General features: G+C 43.2%; 1 protein-coding gene across 1 annotated transcript in view; it reads right to left on the bottom strand.

Annotated features, from left to right (window-relative positions):
- Nucleotides 1-27,394, bottom strand: part of TET3 (tet methylcytosine dioxygenase 3) — a 94,491-nt gene extending 67,097 nt beyond the window's left edge. Inside the window, exon 1 of the mRNA XM_075346128.1 lies at nucleotides 27,343-27,394. The gene's annotated coding sequence lies outside the window, so the exon portion shown is untranslated. The remainder of the gene's footprint in view (nucleotides 1-27,342) is intronic.
- Between the last annotated feature and the right edge of the window lie 601 nt (nucleotides 27,395-27,995).

Genomic DNA, 27,995 nt, shown 5'->3' with positions numbered 1-27,995 from the left:
TCTCAGACTCCTCCTGGTCCAGACCACCGTCTGTGACCTAGTCTGCTTCTCCCCTGGGAGCTCCAACTCCCAGCTTCCTCCAAGCTCCTCACATCTCGAGGGCTAGCACTGAACTGAACTTGTCACCTCCCACGACTCTGCCTGACCCCTAGGTGGGCGGCCTTATTGCAGCTTATCAGCCTACTGGTGTGCCTAACAGGTGTGGTGCGAGGTATAACTAGGAATTGTTGATGCTGGTGGAGGCAGTACCACAAGGTGGGGACCCAGAACCATGGGGGGGGGGGGGGGGGGGGGTTGAGCCCTGCACAGGGAGAGAAAGATTGTGCAGAACGCTGTGATGACCTGACTAGTCCAGGGCGTCGCGCTGGGGGTCACCATTTCATCTTTGCCTCCCATTGCTTTTAGGTGACCATATCCCTGAATGCATAGTTTCAGCATACTGAGGCTGAAGAGCTCCAAACTGGCCGGAGTGCACTGCTATGGATGGGTAAAGGCTCACACTCATAAGTACAGACATGGTGCACTGGTTAGAAATGAAGATACACTTTCCTCTTATGGATTCATTCAACTATGGCCAATAAAGATTCACTAAAATGTGGTACTGGGCAAGTTCAAAATTTCTGTTCAATACAACATACCCCCTTAAAGCACAAGATAGATCAGACGAACTACAATTTACTATGTCAGCCTTTAGAGATGTAAAGTGAATTACACTAGATGTAGAGTTATTTTTCCTAATCTCAATTTATGGTCAAATCTCTGTGGGATTTCAAGTATACAGACAGCTGCCCCTATGGATATAAGATATCTGTATGAATCCATTGTCATCGTGATGAGCAAAGGATTGTCTAAAAAGGACAGCTGAAAGCTTACTTGTTGGGAGAGCTCATTAAAAACCTCAAACTGCTGGTGCAGACCAACATCATTTTTGATTCTTCATTGCACAGTGATCAGGCATTACGTTCGGCAGAACCATTACATATACAGTTTCCGCTTGAAGATTTCCATTGATGGAGAGCGCACACCTCCCGTGGTATACTGTTGCACTCTCTGACTGCCCTTACTGTCAGAAAGTTTTTGCTAATGTCTAACCTGAATGTCTTCCTTTAAGTTTCATCCCATTGCTTCTTATACTTCCTTGTGCTAATGAGAATAATGTGGTTCCCTTGGCACTGACTACCAATCAGATATTTGTAGACCGCTATTAAGTCTCTTCTCAGGGTTCTCTTTTTCAAACTAAACATCCCTAGTTCTTTTAGCAGTTTTTCATGACATGGTTTGCAGACCTTCTGCCATCTTCGTTGCTCTTCTCTGGACTTTTTCCAATATGTCGATGTCTTTCTTGAATTGGGGCACCCAGAACTGTACAGAGTCTTCCAGGTGTGGTCTGACCAGGGCAGAGTATAGGGGAATAATTACCTGTTTTGATCTCGATTCAATGCTTGTCTTTATACATCCCAGAATTGTGTTGGCTTTTTTAACTGCAACTCCGCAAACAAATGTCTGACCCAAATACATTCAACTGTACACTTATACACTATTGCCTCTCCCATGTCCATCTTTATAAAACAGATGTTTTAGGTATTAACACTAAAGTACTGAAACTTACTAATGTGACGCCCTGGCCCGGCCAGGTAGTCACAAATAGGGCCCCGCATTACACCTGTCCCCCATAGGTAACATACAGCCAAACATTTAAACCCTAGTCACCCCCCCCCTGATGGACACACCAGGGGTAGGAACTAGGCGGTTGGAAGATGCCCACCAAGGAGTTCAGACAGCCTGGGGCGGGAAAGTAAAGAGTACAGTTTAAGAGTTCAAGTTGGAGAGGTGTGTGGGCTGGAGCTACGTGCAGCTCCAGCAGTAGAGAGAACCCAATTTGAGCAGGTGCCGTGGTAGGAGCCCTGGTATCTTTGGCTAGGAGGCAGATGGCGGTCTCCGCCTGCAGGAGCCGGGAAGACTGCTCGGTGGAACCGAGGTGGACCGGGACAGGGTTGTAGCCCGCCGGTACCGACCCGGGGAACCGACTCAGAAACCGGAGCACAAAGGAGGGTACTCAGACCCTGAAGCTAGGTTCAGAAGCTACTGGGGGCTAGCTAATTAACTGATTGCGGCCAGGACTGGTGGTCCTTTCCCACCCAAAGTCCCAACTGAAGGCAACAGCCCAACGAGGGGGATAAACGGCTACCACCACGGCTCAGAGATCCCACGGGCTAGCGTCTGCAGGTAAAGGGCTCCTTAGGTGACCACAAGCCGGGATCAGACTCCTGAAGTTGCAAGCACAGGCAGTCCACCATCCAACACAGGTGCGAGAGAAAGTCAGAGACCACCAGCCGGGTGGGGGACCAGACTGCAGCCGGCTGCGGGCACCGACCACCATCACCTTGGTTTACCAGACACTCATGTGTTTATTAATAGTGAGTTCAACAGCACCCTCCGGTCGTCCATCTCCCTGCACCGCCAACCATCCCCCCCCCCCCCCCCAACGGGTCCCGGGGCCACCATCCCTGCCCATGGAGGGGTTAACAACTTGCTGCGTAACATCTCCCCTGGGTGCCCCGTAACTGCAGCGGTGGTGTCACGAACTTAAAACGGCTCAGGCTGTACATCTACGTCCCCAAACCACAACCCCCCTTTTTAGTTGAAGTGACCGCGAGACCCCCCCGGGTCCGGAGACCCTCGAGCCACCCACTGAAGGTCCGAATCAGAGAGGCTCGGCCGCCGAGCATGGGGCGGTACACTAACATTCCACAATTAAAGAGATGTTCTAATCTTTTTGGAATGGTTGAGCAGTTGCCCAGCGAGTGCCGCAAGAATAGGCAGTTTTGCCTCTGGACTCTAAAGTTGTCAGAATCACTGGACCCAGTGAACTTCAGACTAGTACTTGTTAGCAAAGAGCTTGCAAGGGCTGTGATTCTTTCCTATGAAGACCAGCCACCGTTGATATACTGCAGATGTGACCATTACCCAAGGCACTAAGCAGTAAACAATAAAAGTAAAAAAAAATCCCTCCAATCTTGAGATGAACACAGATTTTTAATAATTAAATTGCAAAGTTGTTTTCAATTTCAGCCATTAAAGCCCGCTTTACACACTACAATATATCTTACGATGTGTCGGCGGGGTCACGTCGTAAGTGACGCACATCCGACATCGTAAGGTACATTGTAGTGTGTAACAGCTGCATGCGATTGCGAATGAACGGTAAAACATTCATCGCACGCATGTCGTTCATTCCTCATGGATTGAACGTCAGATTGTTCATCGTACCCGGGGCAGCGCACATCGCAGTGTGTGACACCACGGGAACGATGAACAGATCTTACCAGCGTCCTGTGGCTCCCGACCAGCAATGCGGAAGGAGGTGGGCGGGATGTTTATGTCCCGCTCATCTCCGCCCCTCCGCTTCTATTGGCTGGCTGCCACGTGACTTGGATGTGACGCCGAACGTCCCTCCCACTCCAGGAAGTGGACGGTCGCCGCCCACATTGAGGTCGTATGGACGGGTAAGTACGTGTGACGGGGGTTAATAGTTTGTGGGGCACATTCAACAAAATTGAACGTGCCGCACATACGATGGGGGCGGTTACGATCGCATACGATATCGTATGCAGAGTCGTAACATGTAAAGCAGGCTTTACACCCAGAGGAGCATGGTATGGCTCATAAGCCTCCTCACACAGGCATGCTAGGAACATCACTCTCCGCAAGGAGAAACATTACTCCTTAGATCCCAGTGAGACACCTCTCATACAGCCAAATCAGATCTTAGTCTTTGCGCTGATGAGGAGCATCACTCCGAAACAGTCTGTAAACAGATTCTGGCTTGGCTTTTTCTCCAGTCATGTGTTAAGGCTGATTAAAGGGTCCACATTGACTTTTAGGATTGCTACTTGCAATAGGAGGCGCTAGAGTTCTCTTTGAAGAATCAATTTCCATAACCATTTATGCAGCAATTCTGCTTCAGCTTTATTTTGATACAGGGGTCACCATCCTTCCCTCCCTGAGTCAGTAAGGGGCTGGCTGATTGGTTCATTTCAATAGCTAAACCAGCTTCATTCTTTCCTGGCTGATTCAGAGCCAAAAAAGGTGCAGGTTTAGCATTTGAAATGCACAAGTTAGCCAGTCTCCAATCATATTACCGACACATGGAGTGGGTTATAACACTTTCCTGTATCGAAACAATGCCAGAAGTGGATCCTCCTGGAGAAGGGTTCAGAGATATCTGCAAAGTGTATTACATAATTTTGTTGATTTTCACTTTTAAGACATTATAACAACTTATAATATAGCTAAACAAAGCCTTTACTTTTGTATAGTACACTTCTTTATTGTTTTATATAGTTGCGAGATTACTACAGTTGGGGCAGAGGTGGACACACTGGTGGTCAGCAGACCACGTTGCTGCTACGGGGCCCAGTGTCAGCGTCTGTTCCCCCGTATCAGCATCCTGGATGCTGATACAGTTGAGGACAATGAGAAAAGAGGGAGCACCCCATTCCCTCCATTTTCCCTCAGTGTCCAATGTCTCAGTGCAGTAAGCACAATGTCGTCACTATAGTACGCCCACTGTGCAGAGATGAGCGGAGCTGCAGACCTCTCGCCACAGAGACCGGAGCAGTAGGGGAACGATGGGAGGGGTTTTTTTTTTTTAATCAATGGAGTACACTTGTGGCTATAAAACTATACAGATGATTATGGTCTGTGCATTATTTTATATGAAGGACTATGGGGTGTGCATTATACTATGTAGAGGACTATGGGGTGTACATTATTTTATATGGATGAATATGGGGGTGCATTATTTTATATGGAGGATTATGGGGGTGCATTATGCTATATGGAAGACTATGGGGTATGCATTATACTATATGGAAGACTATGGGGTGGGCATTATTCTATATGGAGGACTATGGGGGGGCATGCTATATGGAAGACAATGGGGTGCATTATACTATATGGAGAATTTGTGTGTGTGCATTATTCTCTAAGAAGAAGACTATGGGGTGTTCGTTATATTATATGGAGGACTATGGTGGTTGCATTATACAATATGGAGGACTATGGGATGTACATTATGTATAACCCTTTTCACTTGTAAAGCACCATGGACTAAATGGCACTATAATAATATTATGGAGGACTGTGGGGTGTGCATTATGCTATATGAAGTACTATTGGGTGTACATTATTTTATATAGAAGACCTTGGGGGATGCATTATTCTATATGGCAAACTATGGATGTGCATTATACTTCATGGAGGCATGTAGCATTGGGTGTGCATTAATTTTAATAATTTTATTCATTTATATAGCGCTATTAATTCCACAGCGCTTTACATACATTGGCAACACTGTCCCCATTGGGGCTCATAATGTAGAGTGCCTACCTGTATGTCTTTGTAGTGCGGGAGGAAACCAGAGTACCCGGAGGAAACCCATGCAAACACGAGGAGAACATACAAACCCTTTGCAGATAGTGTCCATGGTGGGATTTGAACCCAGGACCCCAGCGCTGCAAGATTGCAGTGCTAACCACTGAGCCACCGAGCTACCCATTATATATTGAGCACTATGGGTTGTGCATTATTCTATATGGAGGACTATAGGGTGGATTATTCTATATGGAAGACTATGGGGTAAGCATTCTATATGGAGGATTATGGGATATGCATTATACTATATGGAGGACTATGGAGGTGCATTACACTATATGGCAGACTATGGGGTGTGTATTATTTTATATAGAAGACTTTGGTGGTAGATTCTTCTAAATGGATAACTATGGATGTTCAAAATGTCTCTTCAGGGACGAAGGAGAAACTCTGGCGCCACCTATTGACTTTTGTGCATTATACTATGTGGAGGACTATGGGGTGTGCATTTTATTTGGAGGACTATGGAAGGCCCATTATATTACATGGAAGGCAGGTGGAGGACATACTATTTAGAGGGCTATAAAAGGAGCCTTTATATATTATGGAGAGCTATAAGGGAGCCTTTATATTCTGGAGGATTATTATACTGTATGTAAGAAATTATACAGTGTGAAGGTTTGTGTAGTGGCCATTATACAGTGTGAAGAGTGTGGGGGCCATTATACTGTGTGTAGTACATTTATACTGCAAGGAGAGCTGTGTGTGTGTGTGTGTGTGTGTGTGTGTGTGTGTGTGTGTGGGGGGGGGGGGGGGGGGGTCACAGTTCAGGGATCATATTCTGTTGGGGGGGGGGGGGGGGTCACCATACTTTGCCGGATCAGGTGAGGGGGGTACAGTAGGGCCATCATACTGTGCGTGTGGAGGGTACGTGGAGGAGTTCACTGTGGGGGTAGTGAGCAGTGTTTGTGAGGCCCTTTTGTTGGCATCACACTTTATGGGTGCAATGAAAGGGGATTCTAGAGGCTTCTAGGAAAATTACTTTGTAAAGGCTGTAAAGTTTTGAGATTAGCTCTTCTGTGACCCAGCCAAAAATTATTCTTTTTTCTGAAGGCCCAATTAGAAACGTCTGCTATGGGGTCTCACGATTTCCATGTAGGCCCCGGTATATACATCTGTAGAAAATACACGAATGAAAAGCTTGAACATAGAGATAACTTTAGGTTCACACCAAGAAAACATTTTCTCTCATTTATATATTATACACGACCTTTTACAATACAAAAATTGTAGTACAGGCCTACATGCATGGTTCACTAAAACCGAGGTGGTAACGGCTTGTCCACATGGCGGACACAACATATGAGTTATTGGTTGGATCAATATCAAGGCCAAGTACGTAACATGAGTATAGGATGACAAACAGATGTAACCTTGTAGATGGTCACCCGAATCATTCCCATCCTATTGACAGTATACAACAAATTATTCATTAGACAATTATGGAAAGGATCAGTGAAACTGAGCTAACAGCAAAAATTAAGATTAGGGAGAGTAATTTTTGAAAAATCCATTTTGATATAACATTCATCATATTAAGACCATCCTACGTAACCTTCCTTATGAAAAAATAATGAAAGGTTAAAAACAAAGATTAATGGGGTTTTATTAAATATGGCTGCAGAAACCATGGGCTGTCCATTTCTGAAACTGCACAGGGTTAAGTAGGACGTCTTTTTTTTTTTTCCGCTACACAGCCAGGCTTTGTGAGCCAATAAAATCCCACACCAGCCATCACACTCCATCATTTGCTGCCTCTTTGTCTGCTGCAGAGGAACACAATGAAATCCAGGCTTGTACTAACGTTGCGAATCTCCTCAAGCCTCCTCCAAGCAACCTTCTCCTGTGGCAGCACACACACACAAAAAAACAGTGTTGCATTGTGTCCCAGGAATTAAGTCTCCTGGAAAGAGAACATTCACCATATAAATTGCTTCTCATCATAAAGGGATTTGCAAACAATTCATTTTTATACTTCAATGTACTCTACTATTGAACATTGCATTCGAATACTCAACATCAAATTCATGCAGAAAAAAAATTCTAGATAATAAAAATACAGAATTGCTAAAACCCTCCGATGCAAAGAGGGGAAAAAAAGAAGGGGGGCAATAGAGAAAATCAAATGCAATCTCATTGTACCGCCATGAGCACAGAGCTGGAACCCCTGGGAACATGCAGATGACATTTTCCGTCACATTTGAGATTTGTAGACTCAGTTTACAATACAATATCTATAACAGAAGCGGATGCCAATTAAAACCTTAATGAACAAAGAGTCAGTGAAACCCTAAGGATCCATTTGCAATTAAAACGTATCAATATCATATATTCCAGGCACATGATCATTGGAGTCATCAAACCTTTACGTTAACCCTTTCACAGAATATCAGGAATTTGCTAAACTGATAAGAGAAAAATCTAACCAGATCGACCAGGTCCAGTTCCTAGAAATCAAGTAAATACAAGAGAAAGAGCAGTAGACACTTACATTGGAAGGATCCGGTAGGACAAAAAAAACAAAAAAAAACCTGCAACCGTAAAAAAAATGAGGAAGCACAAGAAGGAAGAGAAGTCCTGGGGCTTTAAAGGACGTGAGAGTAGAAGTGGTGAGCAGGAAGCGGCTTAGAGCTTCAGCCTACACACACCTCACCCTCCCCCCTCCTAACAGCTGTAGGGGCCATTAGCCCTGTCAAACAGCACACGTACATTCTGCATACAGCACAGAGACTCACTCTGCTGCAAACTACGGAGAGAATGGTCGCTAAAAAACAGACGGGCGCTTCTTCTCTCCATGGACAACAGCTATATGGCAACAGAATCAAATGCCGCATTCTGTGTCGCCCCGGTGGCCTTGTCGCTTGACTATGCTCATTTATCGAAAGAGTAAGGCCGATATTACTACATCTCTCTAGCTCTTTTTTTCGTTCTAAGAGTACGCTTTCTAACGGGAAAAGAAAAGCAGTTTTTCTCCGATCTTCGAAAACTGTTGGCTTATAGTATTTAGTTTCACTTCTCCCTGGCATAAAGCAAGCGGAAAGGCAGTGAGCGCTCCCATTCTTTTCTTGTTCTTAGTCCCAATCTCCCCGTATGATGTAATCTGGAGAGCACTGACAGATAAAGCGGAGTCCACCCTTCCACGGCTGCGTAAGACGGTCTGCCAATCAGAGGCTGGGCATCGCTTACGTAGCGCAAAGAGCCGTACTTTCCACTAGGATACTGCCACAATGAGAGGGCGTCTGCACAGTGGTGGAACTGCGGATTCTTATGCCAGGCTCTTTTCAAAGGGCAGCTTATTTAAAATACTAAATACTAAGAGGTAAGTACACCAAGCCGATAGAATGGAGAGTTCAACGCTCTAGTAGACGTAGAAAAAAAAAAATTAAAGAATTTTTTATGAGGACATGACCAATTAAACAGTCTATCCACGGAGCTAAGTTTAGAAGGACACCACCAATGTGTTAAATTCGCGGCATACCAAGTACACACAATTCTTCAGCCATCGATCAACCTTGTAGAGACATCTCTAACCAATTGATAACACATTTTCTAGGAGAATGCGTGGTGCACCTTTTTGACCAAAACCGTAAATCAAGTATATAGCAATAGTTCATAGTAGCATTAATTGCATTGCGTCTATGCACAGTGTATATTCAGCGAGGAAAATAAGTATTTGATACACTGCCGATTTTGAAAGTTTTCCCATCTACAAAGAATGGAGAGGTCTGATTTTTATCGTAGGTACTCTTCAACTGTAAGAGACAGAATCCAAAACAAAAATCACATTGTATGATTTTTAAATAATTTGCATTTTATTGCATGAAATAAGTATTTGATCACCTACCAAGCAGCAAGAATTCTGGCTTTCACAGACTTGTTATTTTTTCTTAAAGAAGCCCTCCTACTCTGTACTCTTTACCTGTATTAATTGCACTTGTTGGATTATGTGTGGACAGGTGTCTTTTATACAGGCAACAGGTTCGATCACACTTCAACCTCTCCCCCATGGCCAATACCAAAGAGCTTGGGAACCAAGGAAAAAAAAATAAAAAAATTGTAGACCTGCACAAGCTGGGAAGAGCTACAGGACAATATGCAAGCAGCTTGGTGAGAAGGCAGCAATTGTTGGCACAATTATCAGAAAATGGAGGAAACACAAGATGACTGGCAATCTTACTCTGTCTCTGGTTCCATGGAACTCGCCTCGTGGGGTAAGGACGATTCTGAGAAAGGTCAGGAATCAGCCTAGAACTACAAGGGAGGACCTGGTCAATTACCTGACTAGAGCTAGGACCACAGTCTCAAATATTATAGTTTGTATAACACTCAAAGTCGTCATGGATTGAAATCCTGCAGGGCACACAAGGTCCCCCTGCTCACGTCAGGACATGTCCAGGCCTGTTTGAAGTTTGTGACCATTTGGATGATCCAGAGGAGGCATGTGGTCAGAGGAGATCAAAATAGACTTTTTTGTAGGGATGAGTGAATGTATTCGCCACTATTCGGTATCCGACAGATAACAAGCTATTCGCACCATTAGGTATCTGACGAATAAAACAACATCCGCTCCGATACTTTCATTTTCAATTCTGACTTCCTGGCACCTGTTTTCAAGCCAATGAACACATTTGATGATGCTTGCTCTCACAGTTACGCTGCAGCCATTTTTGTTGTGGTGTTACTCTAGAGAGAGTGAGAGAGAGATCATCCCTACTTATTTGGTGTCATCTCCACTCGCCATGTTTGGAGGAAGAAGGATGAGTAGAACCTCAAGAACACCGTGAAGCATGGGGGTGGAAACAACATACTTTAAGAGTGCTTTTCTGCAAAGAGGACAGGACAACTGCATCGTATTGAAGAGAAGACTGATTGGGTCACGTATCGCAAAATTTTGGCCAACAACCTCCTCCTCCTCTCAGTAAGAGCATCAAAGAAGGATCGTGGCTGGGTCTTCCAGCATGATAATGACTCAAAACACAGAGCCCAGGCAACTAAGGATGGCTTCATAAGAAGCATTTCAAGATCCTGGAATGGGCTAGCCTGAATCCATTAGAAAATCTTTGGAGGGAGCTGAAACTCAATGTTACCCTGTGACATCCTAGAGACCTGGCTGGAATACCTGGAGATGATCTGTATGGAGGAGAGGGCCAAAATCCCTGCTGCAGTGTGTGCAAACTTGTTCAAGAACTACAGGAAACATCTCACCTCTAAATTGCAAACAAAGATTTCTGTACCAAATATTAAGTTTTGTTTTTCTCTTGTATCAAATACTTATTTCATGCCATAAAATGCAAATTAATTATTTAAAAATCAGACAATGTGATTTTCTGGATTTTTTTTTATTCTGTCACAGTTGAAGTGTACCTACGATAAAAATTACAGACCTCTCCATTCTTTGTAGGTGGGAAAACTTGCAAAAATCGGCAGTTTATTAACTACTTAATTTCCTCGTATACGTCCATATATTGGCCGCACCTTCATATTCATTTAATACTTAAAAAGGTGTGCCAGCCCTTTTTTGGTATTCTTAAAAGGAACTTGCCACGTTGAACATGTAGATAACATGGTTAGAGATGAGCAGACCTGATGAAGTTCAGTTCGGTGGGTTCAGCCGGACTTTATCTAAAGTTCAGTTTTGTACCTGGTCTTGACCTGAACCCCAATGGAAGTCACTGTTTGAGCAGTTTGAGTCTCCGCCCACATACCGGCAGCCGTAAGGAGATTACTTACAGTGGAGGAAGGGTGAGGTTTTTCCAAGGAGAAGCTGAGCAGAATGATATATGGATTTGTTGAACAAGATTTAGTATAATTTGTATTTTATTCATCGCAATCCCTTGTGTTTGTATACACAAGTCCAGTAGGTGGTGATAGCAGTGACTGAGCGCTATCTCTGCATGCTCAGTCGTACAAGGAAGACTGTCAATAACTGAATAGTGCCACCCACTGGACTCCTAAGCATACAAGCACAAAACACAAAGGATTGTGATGAATAAAACAACGAATACTAATCAAATCAGCTCCTATACCATTCTGCCTGTAGATCAGATAGCATTTTCAACATAAATTCTCTTCAAGTGAGAATTCTTTATCCACATAATGAAACACAACCCTAAATCAAAATATGGAACCAATTATTGTTGGCAGTGGTTACGAACCAATGAAATCTTATCCAAGCCTCATGAAGTTCAGTGCATGGTGCAGAAATGGTTTGCGTGCACAGAGGGTAATATATGCCCTATCCAGCATATGCAACGAATTTATAGGAAAGGGCTAAACAAAACATTTTTGTATAATATGCAATATCCAGGGACAAAACCTCCTTGTTTTTAGGAGAGTCAACCATAAAATTGTGATCTATTCTGTTACGCAGCTACACAAAGACATTGATGTTGGTGAAGACTTAAATAACTGGTGTAAAGAAAAAAAAAAATCCCACAAACTCCACACAAATTGTCCTCTACGCAAATGACAAAAGACCACAGTGATGATGACTGGATAAGATGATGATGCTCTAAGATGACTGTAGGAGGAGAGTAGTACCTAACCAGAGTTTTACTTGGCACGTCCATGATTTTTTGCTGAAGACCCAATTACAAAGACCATACAGAGGAGGCACTCATTACAGCAGAGTCCCCCCCAACTCCAGTCCTCAAGAGTCACCAACAGAGCGCGTTTTCAGGATTCCCCTTATATTGCACGTTATGAAATTTTCACTTGTGCAATGCCGTATGTGGAGTCGGGAAGGATTTTTTTTCCCCTAATGTGGCGCATACTGTGTCACATGTTTTTTTTTGCCTTCCTCTGGATCAACATGTTAGGTTTTGGGTTGAACTCAATGGAACTTGAGTCTACCTTCAATACGATGAAACTTAAATGCTAAGAGGAATACAAAAAAAATACACTGTGGTGGCTCAAGGACTGGGGTTGGGGGAACACCACCTTAGAAAAATTGTAGAGACCAAGTAAAAGAAATAATGTAGATAATGAAGCCTGTGGACTGGGATTAAGGCATATGGATTTCAAATGCTGTGTCCCAAATTTGCTATCTCACTTATCAGCGTGAACCCCGCTCCCACTCTGGTAGACTTAGCTAATCCATACATTACATGAATGGCCTTTCGTGATCCAAGTCTGTATTGGCCGCTGTGGTTTGATTATTTCACCCAGCTCCGGCCTGGTTATGTCAGAGGTTAACTCTTCCCTGCCTCACTCCGGTTTCCGGGACATTATATCCTGGTGCTGCACCTCCAATGCAGTGCCAGTGATAGTTTATGTTCTGGTGAGTTACCTGATCTATCCTGCTTCCCAGCTACCTTGTTCTGACCTGTACTCTCCTTGTTCATTCGTCCGTCAATCCTGGTCCCCGACTACCCGTTCCTGTCTGCGGTGTACCGAAAGGGTCTCCCCGTTCTCTGGGTCCGGCGCTTCCTCTTTTGGCCATCTTTGTCCTTCTTCTGAAGCCTGGGTGCATGACGCGTTCTATGTCATGCACACTATCTGGCATTGAGGTTCCACGCAGGCGCACTACAATACTTTGACCTTCCCTGCTGTGGGATGATCAAAGTGCACTTGCGCAGAACAGTAATGCCGGCCTGTGTGCATGACATAGGATGCGTCATGCACCCAGGCTTCAAAAGGAGGACAAAGATGGACGAAAGAGGAGGTGCCGAGCCCGGAGAACGAAGACACCAATCCGACCGGTCTGCACCCCACTGACCATTTGGGGAGTATTATAAAGTGATTTTTACGTTCTACACAGTAGCCAGGGCTCTTACATACAGCATGTTGGATTGATGTATATAAGAGCCCACTTGTAGTGGCCGCAGCTTATAGTAGCCAAATCTGGTGTCAGGTTCCCTTTAAAGAAGGCTGGTCATCAGTAGCCATTTTTTGCTCTTATGTTATGTCCACTGCTTCTCTGGCTATTGTTTTGTGGTTTTTTTCTGTAATGTGCCATACAGCATCAGAGATATGGGTCTTATTTGGTATTAATTTTTTATCAAGGGGAGCATAGCTCAATAGTTCATGTAATAGAGCCTAACGATACACCCCCAGAGAATCCAGCGAGCAACTCCTGCTTAGTTCGGAGTCACACTTGCGACTGACTCACGTGTAATATGCGCGAGTCTCGCATCACATCATCCGACACGGCCTGCTGCTCTCCTGACAGAAGTGGATCAACTTCATGTATTTCTGTGCAGCTGAGACGCTCCTGTCCCGAGAGTAGTAGGCCGTGCTGGGCGATGCGTTGTGTGACTTGCGCGTATTACATGTGAGTCACTCGCAAGTGCGACTCTGGACTTAGTAACCCCTTTACCCCTGGGCAATTTTCCATTTATCGTTTTTGTTTCTTGCTCCCCTTCTTCTGAGAGCCGTAACTTATTTTTCTGTCAATCTTGCCATATGAGGGATTATTTTTGTGCCGGACAAGTTGTACTTTTAAATGAAACCATGAGTTTTACCATATAGTGCACTGTAAAAATGGCAAAGAAAATTCCAAGTGCAGAAAAATTGCAAAAAAAAAAAAGTGCAATTGTACGACTGGTGTTGGGGAATTTTATTCACTGTAATATGGTAAAACTGATGTCAGTGTGATGCCTCATGCTGGTAGTTTACTTTTATCTAAGGGGGTTAAAAAAAAATAAATAATTCAGATGTTTGTCCCTAAAGAAAAAAAAAAAAAATAAATAAGTGGCGCACTTTTTGCACCATTTTCCGCAACCCGTAGCAAGACATTTTTCAGGGTATGGGGCTCATTTTTGCACAGGTGCTACGTTTTGATCGCCTATTGTATTTTGCACAACATTTTGCGACTACTAAAACACACAAATTTTGGAGTTTGGAATTTATACGGACACTATGCAGTTTACCAATCAGATTAATTTATTTTATATTTTGATAGATAGGGCATTTCTAAACGTGACAAGACCAAATGTGTGTGTGTAAAATATTTATATATATATATATATATATATATATATATATATATATTTGTTTTATTTTTTTGTAGCCATTTCATTTTCAATAGGGCGAAGGAGGGATGAGATTTTTTTAAAAAAAAAAAGATTAAAACTTTGTCACTATTTTTATTTTACTAGGGACTATAAAGGATCAGCAGTCTGATCGCCGACTAATTTTTTCTGTTGATCAGAGCTGCATAGCTCTGATCAGCAGAAATGCAGCGTTCCTCTTAGAGCCGCTGCTCTGCCAGCTGTAACAAGAGCTAGATCATGATATCGACAGGAGTCATCACATGACCATTCGCTACCATGGCAACCCTCGGCTCCTTGTGATTGCGTTACGGGGCCTCTGATGAAAGGAGATTTCACCGCCGTGTATTCAAATTGCGCTGTCACATTTTGACAGCACGATCTAAGCGGTTAACAGACACGGGTGGATCGTGGATCCACCTGTGTCTGTTAGGCGCATGTCTGCTGTTCAAATCAGCCGACATGTGCAGGGATCGCTGCTGGCTCATCGCAGAAGCCGGCAGCGATAGCCCCTTCAGTATTTAGGACATACCGGTACGTATGTACGTACGGTAAAGACCCTAAACATTTGCTCTAAATAAAAAAGGCCCATATCTCTGGAACCACCCAGCAGATTTAAATAAAAAAAATAAATGTTTTTAACCTCTGAACTTCAAAATCTGTTTGTAAAGAGATATACAAAAAGCTCACAAAATAGCAATTGGGGGAAAAAAAAAAAAAAAAAACAATTACAACTTCACTATTCAAATTTATCCTCGTATATCACTGTACCTTTAAGTGGAAGATTGACTGGACGAGTCTTTCCTGTTTTTAGCAGGACGGCCCGTATAATGTCAACATGTTCTTGAAATGTGACATTCTAGTTCTCCATAGTATCAAACAGAAAAACTCCCTAGCCTTTGCGTCCTCCCCCATTGCACTGTAACCTGTGCATATCTATGATTTTAACATTTTGACCAGAATTTACATTTCATGAAACAAACAATGTTCCTTCTCCTGCACTACGGTGTCAGTGGGGATTTGTTGTGTCTCACTGGAAAAATCTAACCCTTGAGTGATGACACCAGCATGAAATCAATTAAATTGGGTAAAATGCTTTCCTATTCCAAACAATAAAAACGCAATCTTTTTCATTTCTGTTCAACAGAAATCATGAACTGCCCCCATCACTGGGCAACAAAGGAATAAGGTCAAAGTCGAAAGTGACTATGGAAAGGAACCAGTCGAAGAGGATTTTAGGTGTATATTTCGCTCTGCTCCTTGATCAGAGGACTCCGAGCGCACATGCTAGAAATGATCTATTCGCTGCCAGTTGCACTATTAAGCCTACGCACTTCGGATCCACGAGAAGCTCCTATGAGGGTGGGGACTAACGTGTTGTCATACAACTGCACGTGCTCCTACATCACACATGGCCAGAATTCATCAACCCAGAAAAAAAAAAAAAAGGACGAGTACCGGATTCAACTACAGCAGCTAAAAGACATTGAAGAATGGAAATAGAGGAAGAAAAGAAACAAATGGCGGGGTGCTGTAGAAGTAGTCCTGGAGCTCGAGCACATAATTACGATACCACTAGGCACAAGAAAGTGGATGGGCGGACACTCATTCTTGGAATAGCTTCAGTCAGACTCACAAAAAAACAAGACTGTGAGAAAACTTTGGTTCTAATTTCAATCATCCTTTACAGCCTGGATTCTGATTTTATGGATTACATTTTAACAGCCTCAGCATTCCAAGAGTAAAAGAGTAACTTCCAGAGTTTATTTAGTGGCAACTTCCCTACAGGAACCTTTCAAGGGTAATACAAGCCTGATCAATGATTAACCCTTCTTCTCTAGGACTTGCACCCTTTAATTATCGGCAAGTTTAACACGAACAAAAAACAGTGATGATTGAAAAATAACTGGCGTATAGATAGGCAAGAGCCTAAAATAAAAGTGTGCTCTTGCTGTATGTCAGACTGAAAGTAGAAAGTTGCTTCGAAACTTAGAAATTAAATTTTCTTGCAGGATGTCACGTGTGGTAACCATTACATCACATTGTAGATCACAAATTCAGAGGTGACATACACTGAATGGAAACAATGAGGTCAACTAATAAAGCCGGGTTATACGGATCCCACCAGTTGGTAGACTTCGCTGGAGTCTCACTGGTGGAATGGACTCCGTGTGATACATCTGGTGACGTTAGTGGGGGAAAAAAAAAAAGTATACATTTTGACTAACATAGCTTTTTCTGTAATAAATAGCTACTGCCAGACACCTAGACCATCGCACAGAGTTTACTTTACGGTGGAGGCAATTGGGTAAACGGTTCCTCAGGGAGCCCCAGCTCGCTCAAAATACAGAACTTCATGTACAGGTATACATACATACATACATACATACATACATACATACACACACACACACACCCCTTTACCATGTGCATGAGGTCTGAGGGCTCAGTATAATGGCTCACTCACAGAGTTTAAATTGGACTAGTGCAATGTGAGAACATTTTGCATTGCACTCTGACCAATGTTAGTCAATGAGGCAGAGTAGATCTGTGAGTTTTTCTTTAGCTCTAAATCGGACTGAAGAGGAGAGGAAAAAAAAAAAAAGAAAAACAAAATCACAAAATGGAGTGATTGGCAACGTGTCTCGGATCACACGCACCTATGCAGTCTATGGGCGAGTGTGAAACATTGGACTGCACTGATGACATCCAAGTGCAGCGCGATATACACAAAGAAAGTCAATGGAGAAAATGGAGAAATTAATCTCCCCTTCTACTCACATGCGAGAGAATCGGATCACAGTAGATGACTCGGCTCACTCTCGATGTAGCAGATAGTATATGATTCTCTCGCCTCGGATGCTATACGTTAGTGTGACCCCAGCCTTAAGGCAACTGGTGACTTTTGGAGAGTCCAGTCTCATTTCTGTCTTTAGCAAGACGAGTAGAGATGAGCGGACCCGTGGAAGTTCAGTTCAGTGTGTTCAGCTGGATATTAGATAAGCATTGGGTTTGGGTCATGAACTTGATGTGAACCCCAATGGAAGTCACTAACTGGGCAGTTCGGGTCTCTGCCCACATGCAGCCAGCCATAAACCAATCACTTCCGGGGGCGACTGGGCAGGGTTTTTCCATTTTTCTTTTTTTTGGTGCACCCTACATCTAATAATGGTCATTACACCCAGTGCGAGCCATTCAAACACTGCAAGCTGCTCGCACTGGGCTGAGCACCGAGCATACCTAAGCACAACAATGCTCTCATGAAAGGTTTGCAGATATAAAGCACTCAAACCCCAAACTGGAACTTTTTTTTTCTATTATAAAGTCTGCGCTTGGTACACACACCAAACCTCGAGTTTGCTCATCTCTAATCATGAGTGCTAAAGAAATGTAAACTGCATCTCAATCTTTCAAAGCTTGCCTGATACTGAACATATCTTTACACATTGTGCCAAGTCTGGAAGTTATCCCCTATTGCAGCTATCCGCCATCTTCAGCAGTTTTACGAGAATTAATGGAATCTCTACTCCTAAAAGACTAAAGCTATACAGAGCCCCATTTCTTGTATTAACGGGTGTCCCATCTTTCTGACTCCCTAGCAATTGGCAAGTTATTCCCTACCAATGGATAGGGGATGACTTCCAAACTTGGAACAGACTCTTTAAATAATATACAAACTACATAGGAGGTTGAGTAAGTTTATAAATACATTGTAATAGAGAGTTATGAAATGTGTTGCAAAGTTCAAAGCTACGATTCAGTTCTTCTGGCTTAAGACTTGAAATATTGACCAATGCCTGAGTGGTGCAACATCTGAAGATCTTGCTGTTGCAATTTGCAGTCTGTAGGCACTAATTAGTAAACTATAGAGGAATACTAACTGTCCCACCCACTCGTAGGAGCTCAGATGCTAGGAATGCATTAGATAATACGCTTGTCCACTGTATCTCATGGCCAACTTTTTGTGTAGACTGTACGTTGCATTCCAGGCACCTATCCTTGTGTGTTACTAGGGGTTGGGAGCTGCTTTGTTTTTTTATGAATATTTCTTCTACCATTCACAATGGGAAGGACTAAAAGTTAAATCATTGTTCATATGAGCCTGTGAACAGTACATGTCTATCAGATTAGCTGCTGTCTTAGCAGCCGTTACCCCAATTATTTGGAACATAATGGTTGTCAAGACAGGCTCACTGGTGCAGAAACTAGTTGCACAGTGACAGTACTTGAGAAAGGCTAAAATGTTGAGGCAAAGCTTCTGACACCACGGCGAGTTGAAATTTCTTTATGTAGACATACACCGATCAGTCATACATTCTAGCCACTGATAGGTGTTGGAAAAAAAAATGGCCAACCGTAAGGATCTAACGAAGCTTGACAGGGACCAAATTGCAATAGCCAGACAAGTGGGTCAAAGCATCTCCAATAAGGCTGAGGTTTGCTAATAATATGAAATTGTTAGTACCTACCAAAAGCTATCCAAGGAAGTGGATTAGCCCATCTAGTCCAATCCCTCAGATGGACAGTTTTAAAAATATGAGACCCCTGGCAAGAAGCAAGTAGGGACCTGCCATTTTTAGACCTTGCAACATTTAAAAAAAAAAAAAAATTAATGTATGTCATACAGTACATCATGATAAAATAGCAATTTTATTAAATATAGCTTTATAAAACACTTAAGAAAACAAAACATAAAAAGGTAAGAAAACTCAGACAATGAAAAAAAATGGATTATTGTGGAGAAGTGAAGTATCTAAATTCTTAGGTGGACTAGAACATTGAAGCGGTCAATGATACATACAGGTTGGTCCTCAGCTTCCCACGACAAGGGCACATGGTCAATTGCCCTGTTTGCACCTTGCTAGCAAAAATGTGTCTTTGTTGTCAGGATCTGTTTTTTGCACAAACTGGTTCCTGTGCCCATGCTGACCCCCTGCCAAAGTGACTGCAATGCATAAGTGAGCACCAAAACTGGACCATGGAGCAATGGAAGATGGTGGCCTTATCTGTTGAATCATTTTGTTGTTTCTTTTCCCAAACATGTGGATAACTGGATGAGTGTGCGTCGGTTACCTGGGGAAGACCAGCCTGCACTAAAGGAAGAAGACTAGCTGGCGGAAGTTCTGGGCAATGTTCTGCTGGGTCGCCTTGGGTACTGGCATTTGTGTGGATGCTACTTTGATGTAAACCATTTATTAAACATTGTAGAGACCAAGTAAAACCCTTTATGGAAACCATACTCCCAAAATAAATAGGTTAATTGGGTATTCCAATCTGCAATGTCCTATCCCAATATGTAGTAAGTGTAATAATATCATCAAATACCTCCAATTAGATGTGTGGTATGGTTCTCCTGATATAGTCATGTCTCTAACCTCATGTGCAGGGCATTGCAGCAGCTTAGGTATCCATGGTTACGACCACTAACAACTGTCACTATATGAGCCGTTGTAACCATGGATACCCAAGCTGTAATGTCCTCTGGATGAGGTAAGCGACATAGCTAATCAGAATAGCTATACTACATTTCTAATTGGAGGAATGTGCTAATATAATTGTTACTACTTCTACTACATATTTGGATATGATCTTTGAGAGGGGGAATAACCCTTTAAGGCCTTGTGCGCACACTGCGTTTTTTACCCGTGATTTTGCTGCAGAAATTTCTTGAGAAATGTTTGTAACCTTTCTGCAGACATTTCCCAGCAAAACCTATGGGAATAAAAAAAATAGCTGCGCGCACACTGCGTTTTTTTTCTCATGAACATTCTTTCTGCAGAATTTCTTGAGAAAATGTGCAGGTCACTTCTTTTCCGAAGGTACCTGCGGTTTTTGCCATAGATAAATGGTAAAAACCGCGGGGACCAACTTGCGGAAAATCCGCGGCAAAACCGCGGGTGCGGTTTAGGGCTATGTGCCCACGGGAGATTATTTGTGCGGATTTTGCCGCGGAAAACATGCGGATTTTTCTGGATTTTCCAGATAAAGCCGCAGGTTTTAGCATGTACAGTCACTCCCCATGTTATCCTATGGGACATGGGGAGTGCTGTGTCCACGCTGCGGACAGTGCGGCTGGCGAACATGCTGCGGATGTCCGCATCTACAGGTATAATTGCATGTCAATTATTGATGCGGAATTTTCCTGCGGATGTCCCGGCCCTCCGCTATGGAGATAGAGGCCGGGACGTCCGCAGGTAAGCCGCATGAATGTCCGCATGTTTCCTGCAGCTATTCCACTGTAATCTCGCAGCTAAAAATAACTGCGGACGCCGGCGGGCAGCTGCGGGAAACATGCGCTCGTACCTGCGGATACATCCGCAGGTACGAGCGCCCGTGGGCACATAGCCTTACAGCGGTTTTTACCGCGGGTGTGGGATTCTTTCAGGGGGTCCGTTTTTTTCTCAAGAAAAATGCACTTTCTAGTGCGCACATAGCCTAAGTTTACATTCACACATCCACGTGACACGTCTGTTCTGTCAGGTTTTTATTTTCCCCCTTGGACAGCACACAGAGCCATAGACTTTCATTACTTCATACACACATCAGTGTTATAAACAGATCTGTGTCCCCCGAGGCTCCAAGCCGGTCTCAATCTTCATCTGTGTTGCAGAACAGACTCGGCCCTTAAAGTGTGAGGGGATCCATTTGAATTGGATGCCAAGCGGAAGACAGACTTTGTGATTTAGCGATCTATACGTGTTCCATCTGTTTTTCACTGATCCCTTTTTTAAGAGACAGTGGACCAACAACAACAAAAAAAAAAAACAAGTCCAGACAGTCTACCGAGAAAGACGGATGCAAATCAGAGGCAATATGGATGACATGTAGGAAAAATAGTCTGTTTCCAGAATGTAAAAATTGACATGGATGTGTGAAAGTAGCCTAAAGGAACCGGACAGTTCAAGGTGTTAATTTGTCTCTAACATCTTGGTGTCAGGGATGGGATCCTACACAATACTGTGTTTTAGGTTTTAATGTTATGGCTGGACAACAAAAAAGGGTTTATAGCAGAGCAAAGATTTTAAGGCTTCACTCTCCATAAATACAGTCCCGTGAAATACAGATTGTCATTGTGTATGGATAGATTTAACAAAACATAAAAATAATGAAGATACACAAAAAAAATAAAATCCATGAATCCACCTAAGACCATAAAACCTCAACAGTCATCAGTCTACAACAAGGAAGAAAGACACAAAAACAAAGCCTGCAACCTTTGCTCTTCTAGAGATACGGCAAGTCAGCTAATGTCTATGTGACGGACTCGTGTGTTTGCCTCCTGCCCTGCAGACACGCCTTCACCTGCACAGAGTACTCTGTACCCGGCTGCTCTACTAGCCCAGGCCGGGAGGGATTACCTTAACATAGCTTTGCCCATGTTTTATTTTGCCTTAGAGAATACTGAACTTGAAGGTGTGACCACTTATAAATTCTTTGTCTCTTTAAATGAATTTGCTCTCCTCCTCCGGAGCCACACCTGTTCATATAGACCGGTTGGGCAGGTCTACCTACAAGCGCAAGCATGATCCGTGTTCCCTTTCAGCTGTGTCTTCCCTTTAAAGGCCAGCTGATCTAGTATGATATTTTTAATAGTTTTGCAGGCAAAAAAAAAAAATTAAATAAGAAATCCCCCCCCACACACACACACACACACACACACACACACACACACACACAAGCTTTAAATAGTAAGGTGGCTGTTCTCTCTCAAGTCCTAGCCGCACGCTTCCGATTCCGTGCTTGACACAGGGCAGCATTTCCTGAGCAGTGTGTAAAGGAAAGGGGGGCTGACTGCTTGTTTCAATAGCTAAGCCAGCCCCCTTGTCAGTCAAAGACCAAAATAGACAGAGAAGGGGTCTGGCTTGGCTAGGGTCATGTGCTGAGAGAATATGGTGTTATATGTCTGGTAGGGGACTATAAGCAAAATCAGCTGAGACTTGGGATAGAGCAGCTACTTTACAATGTGGCACTAGTAGAAAGTCATCCATGATCACGTTATACATGAAGCCAGAGAATGATTTGTTATTTCCAGTATTAAGGTACGATGTTGGCCAAAAGGAAAACCATCACACTATAACAGTGAATAGATCAGACAACTTGAGCTCCATCTTACTAATTTTGGAAAGACATTAAAGGACATCCTTCTTAAAACTTACAGATGGATAGCATTGGAAAGAGGAGGAGAATGCTGTCCCTATGATACTTCCCAGCTTTCTCTTAAAGCACCACTCCAGAGTTTTATTTTCTTTCACCGCTGGAGTGATGTTTTAAATCTGTGTCGCCTGCCCCCAATCTTATACTCATCGTCCCAACGTCTTCATCGGTTATCAGCTCCACTCCAGTCAGTCTTCTCTAGTTTGTGACCTACTGGCTGCTACCCAGTGTTTCATGGAGCAAGATGAAGGTCACAACTCAATACAAGTCTATGACAGCCTCTTTCGTGCTCTCATACACTTGCATTGAGAGCTTGTGACGCATTGTCTGACTTCCGGCCAGTCAGAAGTTGCGGTCTCAAGATTGCACCGAATTGAATCTTGTGAATCCTTGAGAGTGTAACGTGGCCATAGACTTAAGATGAATATCAGCCAGACCTGATTATGGCAACAAAACTAACAAACCATTTAATGCACATTGTGGTACTCTGACTTCTCCTGAGAGCAGATGTCGGAGAAGAAGAAGAACTGGACATGTTGGATTTCAACATGGTCAATCAAGAGAAGATGGGAAACGTCTAGGTGTATTTACACCTGTCAACCTCAGCTGGTAAACTACCAACAATCGGTTGTATGCAAGTCGATCATTGGTCATTTAATTGCCTCGTTTTAGACTGACTAGAATTCTATGTGCTATACTATTGTTCTGTGATCATAGAATATCAGTTAATCGGCAGCACATGCCAGGTTTACATACAACAATGTGCTGCTAATAATTATTATTTTAATGCCAAAATAAATGATCCAATCGCCCAACAAACTAGCATTTTGTAGTAGGTTAGATGACTGTTGGTCTGTTTACACAAGACAATCGGTCAAAGAAAGTCCTAACGAGTGCTCGTTTAAATATGCCGTTATTTTACTATTATGGAAGCAAGAATGCTCACGTGTATGTGTTAGGGAGGAACAACTGTTGACTGAACTAACGTTTCGTTGACAATGGTCTAAGGTATAGGCTACCTTATGTAATTTTGACAGGCATTAGAAAGATAGAAAGGCTCACAACTTAGAGAAGAACCCACTCTGCTTCTCCTTTACAATATACATTCAACACAAACTGCAACCGCAGGTAGAAAAAGTCATGACATTATGGAAATCGCAGGATGGATAGACATGTAAATGCTATACAAATGATCATCACGTTCAGAAATCCCTGCTCTGCTACCAATGGTTGTCTTAGGAATGTTAAACTACGCTGAATTCACTTGCGCAAAGATCCACTGCTGGCAGCTTCCTTTGTAATTGTCAATTAATGACAATTCATATGTGTTCGGAGTGGAATCCAATGATGTAGCAGGCCATGGTAGCACATATAGGCCACAAAACGTCTTACAATAGCACAAGCAACATGAAGCCTAGCGTTGTCATGTTGTAAAAGGTCTTCTGGGACACGTTGGTGAAATGGCCATACCACTGGTTCCAAAAGCAAATCTAAGTAACACTGAGCCATTAGTGTACCTGGAATGAAGAATAGAAGAATCCAGGTACAGTACATTATGCCACCACACAACAGAATCCAAGAAGTAGGACATTCCCTCATCAAAACCTCTTCATGGCGTTGCCCAAGTTATTTCGTCAGATTCAAAGAATGGCACTTAGCGATCAATTCTATCCTGCATTAGATGTCACTTACCATTTCAAAGGTGTCAAACAATGTCTAAACAAACCATTAGAAGGCATTTGCATGACATTGAGTCAAATGTCCAGCTACAGGTGTTCTATTCATCTCAAGCCGCTGCTCTCAATGACTTATGGTGCAGAGCAACACCGCAATGGAGGCTGGAATGGAGGTCTATCCTCTTCAGCAACAAGTCCCTCTTTTGTCTTTGCCATAATGATAGAGTTTGGTCTACAGACCAAGTGGCCAACACCATAAAAAGCGCTTCATAGGGAAATGTGAAAGTGTCCCAGGAGCCATTTTGCAACACAACGCCAGGCGCCATGTTGCTGATGTTACTGTGAACAGCCTTTATGGCCTAAAACGTTCTACCATGGCTGCAGGGTTTTTAGATTTGTCACCCATTGGGACATCATTGGTTGCAATGAGAGTTTCCACCAGTGGATTTTGATGATTTGCCCAAGTACATTCAGGGCATTCCTCAGATATCCACTGATCACTTCAATGAAAGCAACATGTGATTTCCATAATTCCACGACCCTCCCTTCTTGGTGCTGCAATTTCAATATTGAGGAGTGTATTAAGAATAAGTATGTTAGAGCTCCATTTTTGGAAGAGGTCACATATAACTGCATTCAATATGTAAGAACATATTACCACCCAATGGAAGAAAAACCCCATAAATCTCTTATGATTATGTATTTAAAAAAAAAAAAAAATTCCAAAAAGCTAGAATACAATAAATGAATATGGCATGACCCATTCTATAGAATTACTGTCCACAAATCGATATTCTGGAGACGGGGTATAATTACCTGACTTCGAGTGTTTCTGAAGCTCAGAGGTGGGGTCAAATGCCTCATTATTTGCCATTAGGCACCTGCACGAAGGTGTAGACACCTCGGTGCTGCTCAGACTCGTCCTGTGCTATAGACAGTCATCAGCAGCGAGACAGTTGCTCTGTTTTCCCAGCCCTAGAGACACAACAACTTCTGCAGCTTAGTAGGGGAGGGAGTGGGGAGGAACACATTGAGACAAAGTACGATCATCCAACAAAATCAGAAGACAGCACCATTTGTAGCAGAACTTAGAACCAGTTGCTATTAGAGTCAACTCTTTTTTCGGCTATTCATAAATATCCGATTCGCCCTTATTGGTAGTTTAGCAGGGGTGTTCTGAATGGACAGCAAGTGGGCCCAAGGAATCCAACTTAACACTGGTTCCTATAATTCCACTTATGAAGTTGGGTAAAGTAATAAAGGGAAAGAAATGCACTATTGTTCTACAATTTTCATATATGGTAGAGACTACACAATATGTTACTGAAACAACCATGCATATATGATTTGGTAATTGAATTACTTGAACCTTCAGTGCAATTTCTGACCTTCAGCGGTTAAAGTCAAGTGCTTGCACATAAATGAAACCAAGGCAAGGTTTTAGTAGAGCAAAACATGAAATATATCACATTAATATAATTTCCATCCACATAGAAGCCTAAATGTTGGCGAAACATCCCCTTTCACCTCTGGAGAGCACCATAGATTAAACTGTTGCGTTGCATCACGCCATGATGCACAGAACTTTTTCTCATTATTCCCTTTTCGTAAGCGCCGGAGCTCATTCTGCAGGCGGTCGCCGTTTTGTTCCTCCAGTAAATGTGTGCAAGCGGGAACTGCGTGTTCTCCTCTGATGTGACGTGTGAGGGATGCAATGTTTGTAAACTAAAGAGACACGTGACTTAGGGATCTGTGACTCCGCCAGAGACGAGGAAAGCGAGATCTGCCTGCCAGGAGAGGGGCGGTGAGGAGAAGTTTCCTAGAAAGAAGATGAGGCCCCGTGGTTTCCGTACGGAACGGAAAACCAGCAAACAGGTATGCGCAAAAGCTAATTTTAAATCATTGGCCTGTTTCTGGAGCGACCTGTTGAATACATTAACCCCTTACACAGCTAGGCAAGGTATTTAGTCTCACGTGCAAACCCTAAAAGTGAAGATTTGATTATACCTGCCACAAAGCAAGCTATGAGCGAACAAAGTCCTGAAGTCTTGCTATGAACCGATAGAAGGTTTGCCGAGGTGTACGATTCATGCATGCAACTCTTTCCTCTTCCTGTACTATCTATACTACACATTAACCACAATTACTCCCGGCCGTAATCGAAAACAAACTCCCCAGTGTCAATGTGACATATGCAGTTGCAACCCGTATAGATTTACAGTCCAGACCACGGTCTTGGCTTTGCCATATAGTCATAGTCTGGGTTTCTGCCATTACCGCGCCTAGTATCACATACCAGAATTACATGGGAGACAGAAAACCAAAATGTTGCAGGAACGCAACTGGTTTGTAGCCCATACTGTCCGTACAGGGGTGCTACGAGGTAATGAAGTATGGAGCGGTGAGCAAACAGAGTAACATCATAGAGATGAATGGATTTCTATGTGGCGCTACGTCTACCGATCTGTTTTTAATGGGAGCTCCACGTGTAATGCAAACATAGAAGGGTAACCTACCATTTCTATAAAACGCGGTAAAGGAGTCCGTAGAGCAGGCATGATAAGCAACAGCATGCACAATACTGAGTCAACATTACATATTCTATTGGGCGGCACAGGTGATAATTGAGAGAATAGAAATCCACCCATAATGATACTAAAAGACAATTTTTTTTTCAACAGGGAAACCCCCTAGTCACCGGTTTACCGTTTTATCGAAAATTATGCATTAGCGGATATGAACCACGCTCACAACACGTGCTCACGATACACACTAAACGTCATGCCACAGTTAAAGGGACACATTCCAATCTACTTGGCACAAACACAACACATTCCCTTTTTCGGCAACGGGTTTAAAACCCCCGTACAAATACAAAATGAGCCCCAAAACGCACACCGGAGTGAAAAATTACACATTAAAAGCAAAGAATGGCGCACACTCCCCCCCCCCCCCCCCCCCCCAGTCCTTTACTGCTAAGTATCTGTACTCATCATATATTCTTAACAGCAGCTTGGTAGAACCTCTTGGATCATTTTGTCGTTAGACATGTTCTGAAATGGAGGAAGGGGTTAATTTGTACTTACGGTCAAAGTCGGCACTTGTCCATTCGGTGGAATTTTGGAGATGTCCTTATTTACAACCTGGAAGGAAAGAAATAATAATTAGAAACACAAATTAAGGTCCAGGCATGCTGTAGTATCACGGGTGAGATGTCCTACACCTCAAACACTGCGTCTGGGAGATGGGATCCTTGGCCGGATGCCGGCTACAACGTTATTTAAATGATATGTTTACCCGGCTAACCCAAACCACGATCTCTAGGCATCCTTGGCAATTGAACGAGAACGGACAAAACAATAACCTTTTGTTTGTAAGGATCTGGCATCAAAATTGAAAACACGGTTGATTACCAGCAGCCATTTTAGGTCTGCTCCTATAAAGACACTGGTGCATTGCCTTTTTTATGAACTCCCTCCCTCTCTTCTGCCAGACGCTGGGATCATTATCATAAGACAGAGTTCTTAGTACCTCTCCTACCCCCAACACATGATATGTGACATGCTCCCTCCCTTCTCACTTGCAGTAGTAGGGCGACCAAGGCACATAGAGGGTGGGGAGGGGGTGGGGGCTGGGTGCTGTAATGCCAGAAAAATTTTTTTTTCAGATCTTTACAGGGAGAGCAGACCATGTGGTTTCTCTCCCAGCAATTCAAGGCTGTCGTAATCTGCGGACTGGA

Source organism: Anomaloglossus baeobatrachus, chromosome 4 (assembly GCF_048569485.1).
Source record: "Anomaloglossus baeobatrachus isolate aAnoBae1 chromosome 4, aAnoBae1.hap1, whole genome shotgun sequence".
Lineage (NCBI taxonomy): Eukaryota > Metazoa > Chordata > Amphibia > Anura > Aromobatidae > Anomaloglossus > Anomaloglossus baeobatrachus.
This window is presented reverse-complemented; position numbering and strand designations above follow the sequence as displayed.